Below are 16,205 nucleotides of genomic sequence, written 5' to 3'. Positions count from 1 at the left end.
CAGATCCACATCAAGGCAGTTTTCAATCACAGGACACAAAGAAAGGTTCTTCTTAGAGAAAGACCTGGAAAAGCATCATAAAAAACAAATAGCTCTTTCATAAAGACTCAAAGACCATTGTGATATACTAATTTTCCTCACTAATATTTGCAAAACACTACTAAAAACCAACAAAGCTTGAGAGAAGGGGGCTAAAGAGATGGCCCAGTGGTTAAGAGTGCTTGGTACTCTTTCTGAGAGCCAAGGTTTGCATATACATACCCATGTCAAGAGACTCAGAACTGCCTGTGACTCCAGCTCCAAGGGATCTGACACACTCTCATGACTCGGTGAGAACCTGAACTCATGTGGACAAACATGCATAAACCATTTACCATCTTGTCAAAATTGACAACTGAGACTTTACACGCAATTAAATTATATCTTAACTATGATAACAAAGTGAAGATGCTGACAGTCTTGAAATATTTGCTTTCTATGTCCTCTTTCTTGGGAAATGAGTGGGTTCTGCAATCACAAGAAATAGCATCAAACAAAAAGAATTCAAAGGGCAATGGGAGAGTCAAGAAGAAGGCACAAAGTTGGAGGGATGTAAAAGAGACTGGGGTGTAGCATTGTAGGTACATAGAAAACAAAAATGAAATAAGCAAAAGAAAAATGTTTATTGCCATAATGAAAGAAAAATAAAAGGTCAGATGAGCAGATGGGAGGAAGGAGTGTCTACCTAATATCTACAGATTCCATTTAATGTCAATCAAAATCCTATCAGATTGTCTTTTAGAAATGGAGATGTTTGATTCTAAAATAAACACAAAGATGTAAAGGATTTAAACCAAATAAAGTCTGGTGATACCTCAGTCAGTAAAATATTTGCCTTACATAAACAAAAGTTGAGTCCCCAGAACCCATGTTGAGGAAGCCTGGCACTGTGGTACATACTTGTAATTCCAGTTCTGGAAATGCAGAAACAGGCAGATCCCTGGGGCTCACTGGCCAGCCAGGAAGTCAATAAACAATCCTGTCTCAAAAACAAGGTGGTTGACACCTGAGAAACCACATTGGAGGTTGTCCTCTGGCATCTATACACATTTGCTTGCACATATACATATATGTTGTGTGATGTTTTACCATTATTGCTCTTTGACTCTTTTTAAGGGGCCTGCCATCCAACACCCAAATAAATCACATATGGAAGCTCATTCTTAGTTATTAATGCCTGGCTTTAGCTTGGCTTGTTTCTAACCACCTTTTCTTAAATTAAGTGGTCTAACTTTTCCCTCTGATATTTTATCTTTCTCACGTCTGTGTATCTTACTTTGCTTCTCACTCCACGGCTGGCTGGGTGGCTGGATGGCTAGGTGGCTGGTCCTTGAAAACTTCCTCTCCTTGTTTCTTGCTGCTTGTTCCTCTTCCTTGTTTCTCCTTCTATTTATACTCTCTGCCTGTCAGCCCCACCTACTCTTGCTCCTGCCTCAATATAGGCTGTTTGGTTTATTAGACCATCAGGTATTTTAGACGGGCACAGTAACAGCTTCACAGAGTTAAACAAATGCAGCATAAACAAAAGTCATACATATTAAAATGATATCCTACCTCACACAAACATGCACATATACTTGCTTACAGATATAATAATAATGTAACCAAATAACATTCAGCTAGCCTGAATGTTTTTTGTCACAGTGCCTTTCTGTGCTCAGCCTATAGCACTGGAGTACATCCATCTCCATTCCATCCAGGGTACCCTCCACAGGCCCAGCAGGATAAAGGTGCTTCTAAACTCAGTGTTCACAATGAAACAAATCACAGAATTCAAAATGAAGCATAAAAGTAGACAATATCAATCAGCAAGCAGGAAGTGGTCCATATGTGGGTAGTGAGAAAGAATTTTTCTTATGTTTCTGCTTAAATGTCAGAAACTAATCAAAATGAGGATTAAATGGAATACAACAATACTATTAGTCAATCAAAGAGAGCCTCAGAAGAATTAAAGGTGCCTGAAAAAGAATTCCAAGGAGTTCCAAATGCAAGTGTGATGACACAGGTTCCAAAGAGGGTTGTCATGTCAGGGAGTGTCAGTCCATTCCGTTTCAAGACCAGCAGGCTCAGTCAACTACATGCAAACCTTGGCACTACAGCTACCTCATGTTCTTGTGTTAGGTGAAATCTCACAAGATTTCTAAATTTAGAAGATCTCTGACTCCTCAAAATGAAAAAATTCATGCGGCTGTCAAGCTAAAGAGACTTCGTTTCAGGAAATGGATAGTTAGTCGGCAGTCCTATCACTTGAACATTATCACCACGGTCAAGCTCCAGTCCATCTTCTCCAGATGTTACCAGACAACAGAGACCATTTTCCCTCGGTTCGAGGCTTTCTGTCACTTATCCAGTCTTCCACTCACAGGGCCTACCACCAGATCATGGGTGTGCTAGATCAAAATTGCAGACCTATGTTGGGAGCCATGTCTCTTCCTCAACATGACACCATAAGATACAGCAATTCCAATTTTGACACAACAACAGAAGCAAGTTCAGAGGAGATGACTGCCCTGGATGCAACTTCATTGAGACGACAGATAATCAAGCTGAATAGACGCTTGCAACATCTGGAGGAGGAAAACAAAGAACGAACCAAAAGGGAAACGGTCATATACTCCATTACTATAGCCTTCTGGCTACTGAACACTTGGCTTTGGTTACGCCGCTAGAGGTAGCCTCAGCTCTCAAAAGTAATGCCTTGTCACCTAGGAATATAGAGCTTGCAAACTTCTTTCCTGTTTCTGCCTTTGTTTTTTTATAATTTATTTATTCTTTTAAATTTCAATTTACATTCCAAACACAGTTCTTCCTCCCATCCTTCCTCCCACCTTCCTTTGCCTCCCTGTCAGCCCACACCCAGTCCACTCCTCCTCACAGTTGGGAAGCTTGGACTAGTTGAGGGGCCCCTGGCAGTAGAACCAGGAAATAAACCTGGTACATGAGCTAGCTTGTTGAAGCCCATTCCCTATGGTTGGATGACATGTTCACTGACAATAGGACCATAGTATAACCCTGGTACATGAGCTAGCTTTCTGGGGCCCATTCTCTATGGTAAGATGTCATGCCTTTGCTTTCTAATGCCATTTCTACAACCCATGCCCCCTGCTAATGTATTTCTTCCAAATAGTGGGAAATGGGTAGGCAGTGTAGGTATATTCTTTCTCTCAGCTGTATGTTACTATTGACTAGTTCTGTAGTCATATTAAGTAGGTCTTCCAGTTCTTGTCTTGAAGGCAACAATTTGGTCATGAGTTTTTTAACAAAATTCAGCTAATAGAACACTCCAAAGAGTATAGAGTGGACTTCCCCAGAATGGAAGCCATCCACTGTACTCTGTGTTGTGGAGTTCATAGAAGGGTTTATGAATATTTATGAGGCTGATGGCATATTTGTGCATTAAGTAAGAAAACCCATTTTCCCTTCCAAATCATTATGGTCCAGCTCTCCCCTTTATGGTAATTTTTCTCATGATCTCTCCAAAACGTGGGTGTCAAAACTACAATGCAAGTGATATTACAATGACATCAGGTCTTTTGAGGATGCATATCTTACATTAGTGCACATATGTGGGAGAATGCTTTGTCGCCTTACTTTCTGGAGTGAGGACAACCTACATGCAGCCTCAAGGACGCTCAAACACAAAAGGTTAACCAGATCATAGGAGACACAACTACCAACACCTAACTGGAGTTGTCCTCAGTTGCCTCATAGCTAACTTCTGGCCTACTCATATCAGTAATGTCTATTGCAAGAACACCTCCTGTGCATTTTATAAGTGAGATCTCACCCTTCTTAAAGGGTGGGTCTTTGTTTTGCTTTGTTTTACCTTATCAGTCTGCACAGCTAATTCTCTGAGTAGAACAGAAAAGTATAGAGAGAACAGAATTCAGAAAAACATATTTAAAAGAAAAACAATACTCTGACTTGTTCCTCAAACATTTTGATTGAATGATTTTCTTATTAAGTATTCTTGCATCCACTTTTCAATATTAGCACTTTTGAAATTCTGATCTGTTATCAGGTTTAATTTGGTTTTGAGATTTTGTTTTATGTGTATCGGTGTTTTGCCAGCATGTATGCCTATGCATGCAGTGCCCATAAAAACTAAAAGAGGGTGTCAGAGACCCTGGGAAGAGAGTTGCAGATGGTTTTGAGCTCCCATGTAGGTTCTTGGGATTGAACCCAGGACCTCTGGAACAGCAGCCAGTGCTCTAAACCACTAAGCCATCTCTCCAGCCCTTGTTGCCAAGTTTAAGAAAATTTAGTCACTTAATAGTCCCAGATTTCTGGGTGGTGGCGGCACACACATTTAATCTCAGCACTCAAGAGGCAGAGACAGGCAGATCTCTGTGAGTTTGAGACCAGCCTGATCTACAAGAGGTAGTTCCAGGACAGCCTCCAAAGCCAGAGAGAAACCCTGCCTCAAAAAAATAGTCCCAGATCACCTTGATTGAGCATCTGTGTGAATGAACTTAAAATAATTATTAATATTTCAGCAGCTTAATATGTGCACAAGATTTGCATTCTTATTACCACCTTAATATTGCAGATGTTTTCCCCATGAACACATTTTTACTAATTATTAATTTAAATGCTACAAAATAAGGTACAAATGTAGTGCATATAACAAACTGTCAACCAAAATATGAAATAAAACAAATAGGTTTTGAAAGACAAAGATAAAGTTTACAGATTTTAACTACCAAATTAAACTATTAAGTTGTATGAGTTATCAGTACTCAAGAATATGAGATCTGGCCTTTATTATAGCTATGGCATCTATAACACATAATAGAAGGCATAGAAACAGAATTGTGGTTAACTGACATTTTGTAAAAGAGAGCACAGTGGATGGAGAGACAGCTCAGTCAGTAAAGTACTTACATGGAAGCATAAGGGCTTGAGTTTGATGCACAGAACTCAAATTAGAAAAGAGTTCAGCACCATGGAGTGGCAGACAGACGGATCCCTGGAGCCCACTGGCCAACCAGATAGCTTACTTGACAGTTTCACTGAGAGACCCCATTTAAAATTTAATCAAGGTGATGATGACCGCGAAGTATAACATGCTTATACACACACACACACACGCACGCACGCACACACAGAGGGTAAAAAATAAAAAAGAATGCATGTATGAATTCCCAAACAATAAATAAAAATATATTTAAAGTGAACCTCAATCCTTATTTCATACCACAAACAAAAATTAGATTATTGACTACCTAAACCTGAGCTCAAAAAGGACATCAATAGACATGCCAAAGTGGACAGGAGAAAGTCCAGGATGCCACAATGCTAAACAAAAGTCCACAGGCAAATGAGGAATTCTGAGAGAGGGAGAAATAGTGTTCTTCAGGGGGAAAAAAGCACACCAACTGGTTGTTATCCAATAGCAAATGGTCAGCCCCAAAAAAAAGGCAATTGATTAACGTTATACAGACTGAGCATGTTATATTTAGGACTATATATATATATATCAGTGTTTACCATGGCATATGAATGAACTTTGGGAGCCCATTACATATGGAGGAAACCTCTTTCAGCCTGGACACATGGGGGAGGGCCTAGGCCCTGCTCCAAATGAAGTGACAGACTCTGGAGATTCCCCCATGGAGGGCCTCACCCTCCTTGAGGGATGGTGTGGGAATTGGTTGGGGGGCTCGGGGGCTGGTAAAGGGGCAAAGGAGAAGGGGGGGTGAGAGGGAGCCGGGGTCAACATGTGAAGCAAGCATGTTTGTAATTTAAATAAAAATATATTGAGAAAATTTATATTGAGAAAAAATTGTGGTGTGTATATATCATGGAATACTATTCCCATTTTAGAAGGAACTGTTGCTTTTAACAACAGAAATTAATATGGATGACACTGCACAAGTGAACTGCACAGGTACAACATATACAACACCATATGGTTTCATTCATATATGAACCATAAAACATGGAACTCATGGAAGTAAAGTAGGATCATAGTTAATAGTTGCTGATGGAGGAGGCAGATTGGGAAAAGCATAGATTTTAATCAAAGGATGCAAATCAATTGAACAGACGATTTTGCAATACAATATCCTATGTATTTCAAACTCATTAAAAGTGAATTATACATATTTTCACAATAAAAAGATAAATGTGTGAAACACGATTTTTAATTAGACAGATTTAGTCATTCCACATTGTACCCTACAAATATATTCAGTTATTATTTGTCAACTAAAAACAAATTTTAAAAAGTAAATCTAAGAAATGTAAGTGAAAGTTAATAAATCTGATGTAAAAATGTACAATGTCTGTTCTCTGAATATTGTTAAGAAAAAGAAAAAATAGATGGGAATATATATAAATTCAAGGAAGAACTACCTTATGACTCACAGGCACTTTACCAGGAATACAAAAAAAGGAAATATATGTTCAAAGAAAGCGATCTCATGAAAGTTGCATAATTGTCAAAATCTGAAAGCAACCAAAATGTCCCCTGGAATTGGAATGAATGAACCAATCATGATAGATCCATACCCACACTTCTAGTCACCAAGAAAATGAACAAACTGCAGACAAATGTTACATTAATGAATCTCAAACTATTATGTCAAATCAATGCAGTTCAATTTTAAAAACTGCAGATTTTTTAAAAGCACATTTACAAACACTTCTAGACAGGGCATGGATCACAGACGAATGTGTCCAGTACATGTGTGTGTGTATGCACTTGGGTAAATGAGTAGTGGGAATGAATCTAAAAAGAGCACAAGGAAAATTTCTAGGATGATAAAGTGCTTTGTACCTTGATTGTGATGGCAATTTATCAAACTCCTTCAAATTACACACTTTGAATGGCTGTACTTTAATGTATGCAAATTATACCTCAATAAAATTGTTTCTCTTAAAAACCAATGTAATTCAATACATTAACAGAATAAAGGAGCTCCAAACCAGATGATTATCTCAGTAATGCAGAAAAGCATTAGATAACGTTAACTATTGACTCATAGCAAAAATTATCAGCCTCAGCTGCACTGAAAATTCTGTTTTACAAAGACCCTAGAACAAACATCACTCTGGAAAGATGTTGAAGACTGTCCCTTGGGTACTGATGCGTATATCGTTCACCTACTCTTCCACTTAGCATGTCCAAGTCAGTGCCATTAGGAAAGAAAATCATTAGGAAGAAATAAATCTTAAGGATTTGTGATTGTAGGAAAGTTCTAGTTCATTTTACAAGTAAGTTTATCAACATTAATACAAATTTAACCCCCTCCCCCATATTTTTATAGACCAGGAAAATCCGTTAAGGAGTGAAATTTTCAGTAAATGCTATTTACAGCAGCATTGCAAAAGATCAAATACCTAAAATTTAATCTAATGGAAGAGATGTAAGAACTCCACACATAAAACTGAAAAAGAGAGCAAGGTAACGACTACACGAATAGAAAGATCCCAATAGTAGCACAGCAAGGGACACGATAAAATCTGAATACCTATTTTCCTCCAATAGATCACTGAAATTCCAATTTCTCATTGAAATTGGCAATAGAGTCTAAAGTTTATAGCACAAATGCAAAGAGACTAGAATATTCAAAGCAATATCAGAGAACATTGACTTAGTAGTTCTACTAACAAATACAATGTGGAATTAACACAAGAATAGGCAAATAGACCGTGAACATAGAATAGCTATTGTGGAAATAGATATAAACAACTAAAAGCATTGGATTCATTATGAAAGTTATACTGCAGAGCAGTGAGAAAAACTTTTCAACAATATTGTACAAACTATTGGATTAAACTTCTAGACTACCACACAATTAAAAAAATCATCCCCAGGAACAATATTGATTCAAACATAATGCAACTTTTAAAGTAGAGAAATATTTTAGGTATGATACACAAAACTAGCCTTTATTATTAAAGGGTTGATAGATTAAATCATATGTAAATTGAAAATATCTGTAATTGAAACAATTGAGAAAAAGGAAATCATAAAGATATTTGAAGTAAAATAATGTCTTAGTTAGGGTTTCTAACTTTTGTCTTAGGATTTTTATTGCTGTGAAGAGACATGACCACGGCAACTCTTATACAGGAAAATATTTAATTGGGGTGGCTCACTTACATTCAGAGGTTCAGTCCATTATCATGGAGGAGCATGGCAGTGTGCAGGCAGACATGGTGTTGGAGAGGTAGCTGAGACTTCTACATCTTGCAGGCAAGGGGATGGTCTGTCACACTGAGTGGTATCTTGAGCATAGGAGACCTCAAAGACTGCCCCCACAGTGACACACTTCTTTCAATGAGGTCACACCTACTTCAAGGGCATATCCTATCAAATTATGGGGATAAGTACATTCAAACTGCCATAAACAACAAAAGGATTATATCAAGAGATTTTTATGAAGAATCCCTTTTTTAACAACTCTACCCAATATAAAAAGTGAGCAAAAGTTGCACAAACCCAGACTTCCTGAATGTGGGTGTCAGTGAGGAGGCCTAGGAAATCTGTGGGGCATTGGGTAGTGTTTATTCCTAGCGTACAAATAGACTTTGAGTGCCCATGCCACAATATGGGAGGATCTCTCAGCCAGGACTCTTGGGGGAGGACCTAGGCCCTGCCCTGAATGAAATGACAGTTACTGGAGATCCACCATGAGGGCCTCACCCTCCCTGGGGGATCGGAGTGGAGATTGGGTGGGGGACCTGGTGGGGAGGATGGGGGAGGGGGGAAGGAGAGGGGGGCTGGGATTGACATTTGAAACAAGAATGTTTCTAACCTAAATAAAAAATAATAATTATTATTTTTTAAAAAGTTGAACAAACAAATTACCAAAGTGGATATTCAAATGGCCAATACACATATTAAAAGTACTTAAATTAAATATACTGTGAAATACCACTGCATCTTGTAAAATGGCTAAACTTAAAAATAGTTGTAGCGTAAGTGTTGATGAGGATGTGAAGCAATAGGAATTCCCATTCACAGCCTGTAGAAACGTTAAGTATAAAGATCACCACGCAAGACTGTTCGAAATTATATACGAAAGCTGTTTTATCCCTGAAAACCAGTAGTCTCTCCGAGAGGGGTGGGGCCTATTGAGCATGTGCCTATGCATGATGAAATTTAGAAGGGTCCACTACAGCTACAATGAGTTCATAAGTGCAATAGCTATGCCACGTGTAGAAATCTTTCTGCTGTACATTTCCTCAGTCCTTTGTCTCTCACTTTTTTCACAGCCCCACTTCTGATATGTTCCCTGAGTCTTGTTAGAGGAAATATAGATGTCTTACTAAGGCTGAATATTCCTGCATTGCTTATTTTCTCACTTCAGCCAGAAACCACAGTAGTCAATTCCCACCAAGAGACAATGACTTCCCAAGCCATGAGCTCTTGGCCATGTTTACAGATCCAGGCCTGAGGGGGTTTTGAGAGTAGGCCTCAAATCCAAACAACAGGCGGTTCAGCCACTAGTGTGTACATCCTGTCTGTTACATTATTTTTTTCAGCTTTCAGGTTTCACAGCTGGCTAATATTTCCTCACTTTTCTACCTCAGCATCCTGCATAGCATCAGATCTTCAGCTTCTGATCTTCCCCAATTCCCTCAGTGCTGGATTACAAGTGTGAGGTACCATGCCTAGTTCTATGTAGTTCTAGGGATACAAACCTGGGCTTTGTGCATACTAGGCAAGTATTCTCCAAACTGAGCTAACTCACTAGCCCAACTTTCATTTTTGAGAAAGGGTCTTACTAAGTTTCCCAGACTGGCTTCAACTTCAAATCTTCTTGCTTCACCTTCTCAACTATTTAAAATGATAGGCCTGTTCAGAAATATTTTCCAGCAAAATAGGTCCAACGAAATGATTATGCAACTCTACTGACAGAAATTTAACTCGCAGTCTTGATTGTAGAATTTAGGATGGCAGTAAGCTGGGAGTACCCATAAACGTTGAGCTTTAAACAGTATCATTACATATCAATCACTGGAAGCATCACTGATGTTTGGAACACAAATAGTCCATACTAGAGAGCATCATGAAAAATCTGGAGATCCATCAATTTCATCCCCCACTATATTACCTCTAAACAAGTTACTACACATATCCATAAGTGGACATGTTTTTCAATGTTCACTACACTTCTGTTTGTGATGCAAGAAATGAGGTTTAGGCTCCATCACTGAAAATGGCATGGGTAAAATGTGGTAGCAGCATCCCATAGAGCCCAACATGGAATTTGAAGCAACATGAATAAACATTAAAAAAAGTGCTTAATACGTAAAAAGGTAAGAAACCGAATGAGAGCTATCTAACACAGTACAACTTGTGTAAATTAAATATTATCTGGACAAAATAGGGTACATTTTTAAAAAGACACAGAAACTGACTGCATGATGCACTTTTTAAAGAGTAAAGGAACTAGAAACACAGAATGGTAAATAAAAGGAAAATTTGGGGTGCTGGTTGTAGTTCAGTTATAGAGCAATTACTTCACATGCACTAGACCATAAGATCCTAAGTTCTATTCCTCAGAATTGCAAAACAATGATAGTGTAGAGCCTATCATATGAGGATTTAGTTCCTCTCCCAGGACCACAGAAAAGGGAAGCAGAAAGGTGTGGGGGGTAGGCTAAGGTATAAAGTCAGTATCAGACAGCCTTCATCATAAGCAAATCGTCAAGGTTATCATCACTCCTGGTGGGACACATCCATATAAATGTGCCAGTAGCTAGAATGCACTTAAGGGCATAGCTTCTGTGTAACTGCCTATGTGTAACTGAAAGTTAAGAAGGGGTCATCTTAGTGAAATGAGAGGCAGTCTATAAAATAACTGTCCTCCAGTCCCCTAAAACGTCAGTCATGACAGACAAAGGAAGGATGTGGACCTGTTTCAGGGTCAGGACTACACATCTGGTAACTAAGAGTAGAAGAACAGATGAAATGTTCAAGTAGAAACAAGACAAGTGATGTGAGCATAGAAATCTGAAGGAGATATGGATAGTACCCCCATGTTAATTTTTCTTTCTGTTATTGGCATCTGGAGGATACAGAGCATATGAGAACCATCTATACTAAGATTTCTGGTGTAGTTGACAGAGTGAATTTTACAAATTCCAAGAGTCCAGTTCCGCAGTACTGGGAGGCTGAGGCAGGTGGTATGCTACAAGTTGCAGACCAGCCAGAGACACATGACAATCCCATTTCAAAAATAGGAAGGAAGGAAAATAAAAGGTGCAGGTTAGGGTACTCACTTTAGGGTACAAAGCTTTACAAACATCACCAGAACATTAATTCCATACCCTTTCATCACTCCAAGAAAGCACTTCTGTTCTAACTATCACACATCACTCCTTTCTATCCCTAGGTCGTGAAAACCCTGTCTCTAGAGTTGCGTATTACAGCTACTTTGTGTCATCAGCATTGTATAGTATATGGCTTTTTAAAACTAGTTTTCCTCACTAAGCATGATTTTAAAGTTCACCCACGTTGTAGTCTAAATTTCTACTGTTCTTTTGGTTTTCTAAAATGGGAGACTCATGTTGCCCAGTCTGGCCTTGAACTCCAGATCTACTTATCACCATCTCCTACTCCCATCAGACCCAGTTTATACTTTCTTTTATGACTAAATATTTCAGTTGATGGGCATTGGGGTTATTTCTACCACTTGACTGTAGAAAATACTAACAGTACTGTTAATATGCATACATGTATTTGACTTTGCTTTTAATTCTTTTGGCCATACACCTAGCAGTGGTGACTGCTTATTAATTTTTTCCAGTCCATCTTTTAATTTTAAAAAATTCCTGACATTACAGAACTAAACTGAAATGTATTAATATTCCACTCTTACATTTCCATGACAAACAAAAATTCATGAGCCAAAAAAATTTTTAATGGGAAAAATGGGGAGAAGCTTATAAAACTAAATATGGATATCTCAGCCTAACTGCTGAACAGAGAAAGGAATTAAAACACTTTGAATTAAAAAAATCATGAGTGGATGATAAAGTGTGTAGAAACTGAAAATGTACAAGCTATTTAAAACCTGGAATTGCTGACTGTTGAGAAACTACACAGATGGATCATGGGTGGTGGTGAAGAGCAGGAAGGGATCATGGATGAACCTGCACTGCTCTAGCTGCCCCCATGCCACCTGTCTCCGAGGAAAGCCTGACATTGATAAGATACTGGGCCAGGCTAATGCTGGCAGCAGACCCAGCCATGGTGACCTGCCTATCAGTACATCCTTCCAATGGGTTTGCAGTTTTGATCTTTGCCCCAGACATCTGACAGATCTCATTGATTTTTGGCGCCCTGACGCCAGATTATGCATTATGCAGCCAATCAAATCATTTGGAATGGTGAGTTCACGAGAAGTAGTTTGAGCAGACACATCCAAACCTGCACTGAATCCGGTGTTGTCATGGGTCATGGGGAAATGAGACTGTTGCATTGCCAACTGGTGCAGCTTGGTCAAATTTGGCTGTGGAATGGAATACTGTCCTTGAATGGTATAGGCCTGACCACCTGCAAAGATGACTGGAGAACTCGAGGGCTTGGGCTGGTTAGGGATGGTCACACCCTTCAAAGGGGACTGGGAGACAGTTTCCAGCATGACCACGCAGATTTAACACCCTCAATGATGGATTGAGGGATGCCAGCAATAGTGATTGCCCGCTCAGTTGAGTTGGGGAGCATATCCCCTGCCACCTGGACCTGAGCCCCTGTACTCTCTCTTATTTCCTTGATCTTGCAATCACCTTTCCCAATGAGAGAGCCACACTGACTAGCAGGAACCACCAACCTTAAGGTGACAGGGGTATACTGGCAGCTGTGCTATTGGTCATAGAGCTGCTTATGTCCTCTTCCAGTTTGTCAATGATCATAGCAAAGGCTTTGAGGATGGCATTAGTCTGTCCAGCCAAAGTGATAATTGTCTCAGGACAATTCCCTTCTGAGATGTTGATCCATGCACCACTCTCCTCGTGCATCTCCTTAACAGAGTCTCCTTTCTTTCCGATGGATGATACTGCCAACTTCCTTTCCACGCATAAGTAGCCTGATGGTGAGAATGACATTTAATCCACCTTCAATTACACTGGTGCCCATGTCTAGTAGTAAGAGGGAGCTGGACTTGGAGTGGTCAAGCCTTTGGTCACTGGTGGGAGTGAAAGCCCAAACTGGAGGCGCTAGTCGACTGAGGGGAAAGGGGGAGCAGGCAGGAAGGAGAAGGGCAGGAGGCCTGGGGCAGAACAATAGGGGCGGGCAGGAAGACGAGGGCAGAGGAGTGGGGGTGGAGGAGAAGGAAGGGGGAAAGATACCCCGGGGCAGGTGGAGGGTGGCAGGGGGCGGGCAGGCGGGAGAGGGAGCAGGCTGCAGCTGTTCTGGCTGCTGCCTCTGCTGGTCTGGGCGACTGCTTATTAATTTTTTTAAGAATAACTTTTGATGGCATTTAAGGGAGTCATCAGTCTCATAATAGAGGAAGGGCATTTAAGGTACCCTCTCCACTATTGCTTAGATTCTTAGTTGGGGTCATCCTTGTGGATTTCTGGAAATTTCCCTAGAGCCATATTTCTCTTTAAACCTGTAGTGGCTCCCTCTATTGATGTGTCTCTTTCCTTGCTCTCCTCTCCCCACTCAATTTTTCTGATCCCTCATGTTCTCCTCCCTCCTCCTCTTTCTCCTACCTCTGTCCCCCCCTCCCCCCATGCTCCCAATTTACTGAGGAGGTCTTGTTCCTTTCCCATTCTCCGGTGTATCCATGTATGTCTCTTAGGGTCCTTCTTGTTCCCCACCTTCGCTGGGTTGTGGATTTTAGGCTGGCTGTCCTTTGCTCTATGTTTAGTATGGACCTTCCCCTATAATGAGATTTATGATTACCTTAAATGGCATCATACAGCCATCATTCAATACCTGATGGAAGCAGAAGCAGAAATTCACAGCTAAGTACTGAACTCAGTTGTAAAAAGGGAGGAGTGATGAGCAAAGGGGTCAAGACTAGGCTGGTGAAACCCACAGAAACAGCTGACCTGAACTCGTAGAAGCTCACAGACCCCCGTCTGACAGCTGGGGGCCCTGCATAAGACCAAACTAGGCTTCCTGAATGTGGGTGTCAGTTGGGGCCTCGGCAGTCTATGGGGCCACTGACAGTGGAACCAATATTTATCCCTATAGCAAGAATGGACTTTGGGAGCCCAGTCCACATGCAGGGATACTCTCTCAAGCCAGATACAGGGAGGAGAGCCTAGGCCCTCCATCAAAAGATTTTGATGATCCCCCATGGGAGTCCTCACCCTCTCTGAGAAGTGGATGGGGGTGAGAATGGGGAAGACAGGACTCATCCCGAGTATACACACGGACTTTGGACTCCCATCCAACAATGCGAGGTGCACTCTCACCCTGAACTCTTGGGGGGAGGTCTAGGCCCTGCCCTGGATGAAATGACAGACTATGGACACTCCCATGGAGGGCCTCACCCTCCCTGGGGAAATGAAGGGATAATGGGGGGGTTGGGGGGAGGGCACGGGAGGAGGGGAGGGAAAGGGAGAGTGACCTGGAACTGACTTGTGAAGCAACCTCGTTTCTTATCTAAATTTAAACTGAAAAATAAATTTAAAAAATATGAATTTTAATTTAAATAAAAACTATTTAAAAAGAATTGCTTTTGTGAAGGTGTACCATTTTAAGTTCCTACTAGCATTTCTTAGTATTTGTATTTTGCAATACATTTTATAGCTATACATATATGTCTATCTCTCCAGGTTGTTGGGTTTCTCACTTCTAGACAAAGCTTCCAAACATTTGGTCTATTTATTCCAGGGGTCTCACAGAGACAAGGGGGGGAAAGTTGGGAAAAGATTAGTCTCTGATAATTTGCACTCTTTAGATAAATGTAATAAGTGTCTTAGAGTTTAATGACACCATCTGTGTGTCTACAATTCAACTCAATTTTGTACCTTCTAATTGAAGCTAGCACATTGCAGAACTCAATCTCATAGGCATCCTACTTCACTTGCTAAGTGCTTGTTGCCATTTCTACTTCTCCGTCCAGCTATGTATGTATGTATGTATGTATGTATGTATGTATGTATCAGGAGTTCCCGGGACATTCATGCTGGGGAATTTGTTATGTAGCTCACAGAACCCAAATAAGTTTACTTACCATTGCTCAATTATCCTAAGGGATCCAAGGAAGAGACCAACTGGAAATGTATGTGGTAAGATGTGTTGGAAGACACCTGGCTTGCATTCCTGCCCTAGGTCAAGTGCTCAGTACCATATCCACCTACTTTCTCTATGTCAAGAGTTGGAGGATATTCCATTATATTTATGATAAATCAAGCATTAATGAATGTTGTCATCTGAATGCCATGCCCCATTCATGTTGAAACTTGTGATCAGAAGTGTAACAGCAGTAAGAATTTAAAGATGTGATTAGATTTGGGGGAGCAAGATGTCAAGGGCTACTGGGGTAAATAAGTGTGTTTCACAAATGAAAAGGCCATGAATGAGGGATGGGGTTACGAGAAGTGTACCATGGTTTAAATATGTCCCTTTAAATATTCATGATGAAATTCAAAGTGAAATACTGAGGTAGGGTATTCACAAATTTGACTCCATGCTTATGGACATGATTAAGGCTTGCTGAATGGATTTCTTTATGTGAACCGTATTCAACTCTCTCTCTCACCTTTTTACTACATGAATAAACACCAAGAAGGTGTTTATCAGACGACGAATGTCAATGTCTTAAAACTTGGAGGTGCACCCTAGTTGCACAAATGGACTAAGACAATGATCACTTGGCTGGGAGGAGATTGCAGTAATGGCTCTATGTACTTTGAAGCATGTCTGGGTTCCACATACAATACCACAAGTACGGAAAATAGAGTCACCTATTCAGTCTGAAGAACAGGGGACAGAGGATCCAACCTACTAACCATATCATGGCAATTTGGGCATTTAGGCAACTTCTGGAAGTTAAAACCATCCCTGCCACTCACTGATTAGCATATATTGGCTAAATGCTCTAGACTCCAGTGATCTTGGTGGACGTTACTGTGTGAGGAATAGACCAACTACTGCAATAAAAGATGCTCCCAGTATCCCTATCATTGGGGAAAGTACAAGGGCTTCAGAAACTGTACATGAAGTCTGAATATGTATTTCCTGTTATATC

At 40.3% G+C, this 16,205-nt stretch overlaps 1 pseudogene; it reads right to left on the bottom strand.

Annotated features, from left to right (window-relative positions):
• Positions 1-11,949: 11,949 nt before the first annotated feature.
• LOC121135228 lies at positions 11,950-13,189 on the bottom strand (annotated as a pseudogene).
• Between the last annotated feature and the right edge of the window lie 3,016 nt (positions 13,190-16,205).

The sequence above is a fragment of the Mesocricetus auratus genome, unplaced genomic scaffold (genome assembly GCF_017639785.1).
Source record: "Mesocricetus auratus isolate SY011 unplaced genomic scaffold, BCM_Maur_2.0 Super-Scaffold_100033, whole genome shotgun sequence".
Taxonomy (NCBI): domain Eukaryota; kingdom Metazoa; phylum Chordata; class Mammalia; order Rodentia; family Cricetidae; genus Mesocricetus; species Mesocricetus auratus.
The sequence above is the reverse complement of the archived record's forward strand: the minus strand, read 5'-3'. Positions and strand labels throughout refer to the sequence as shown.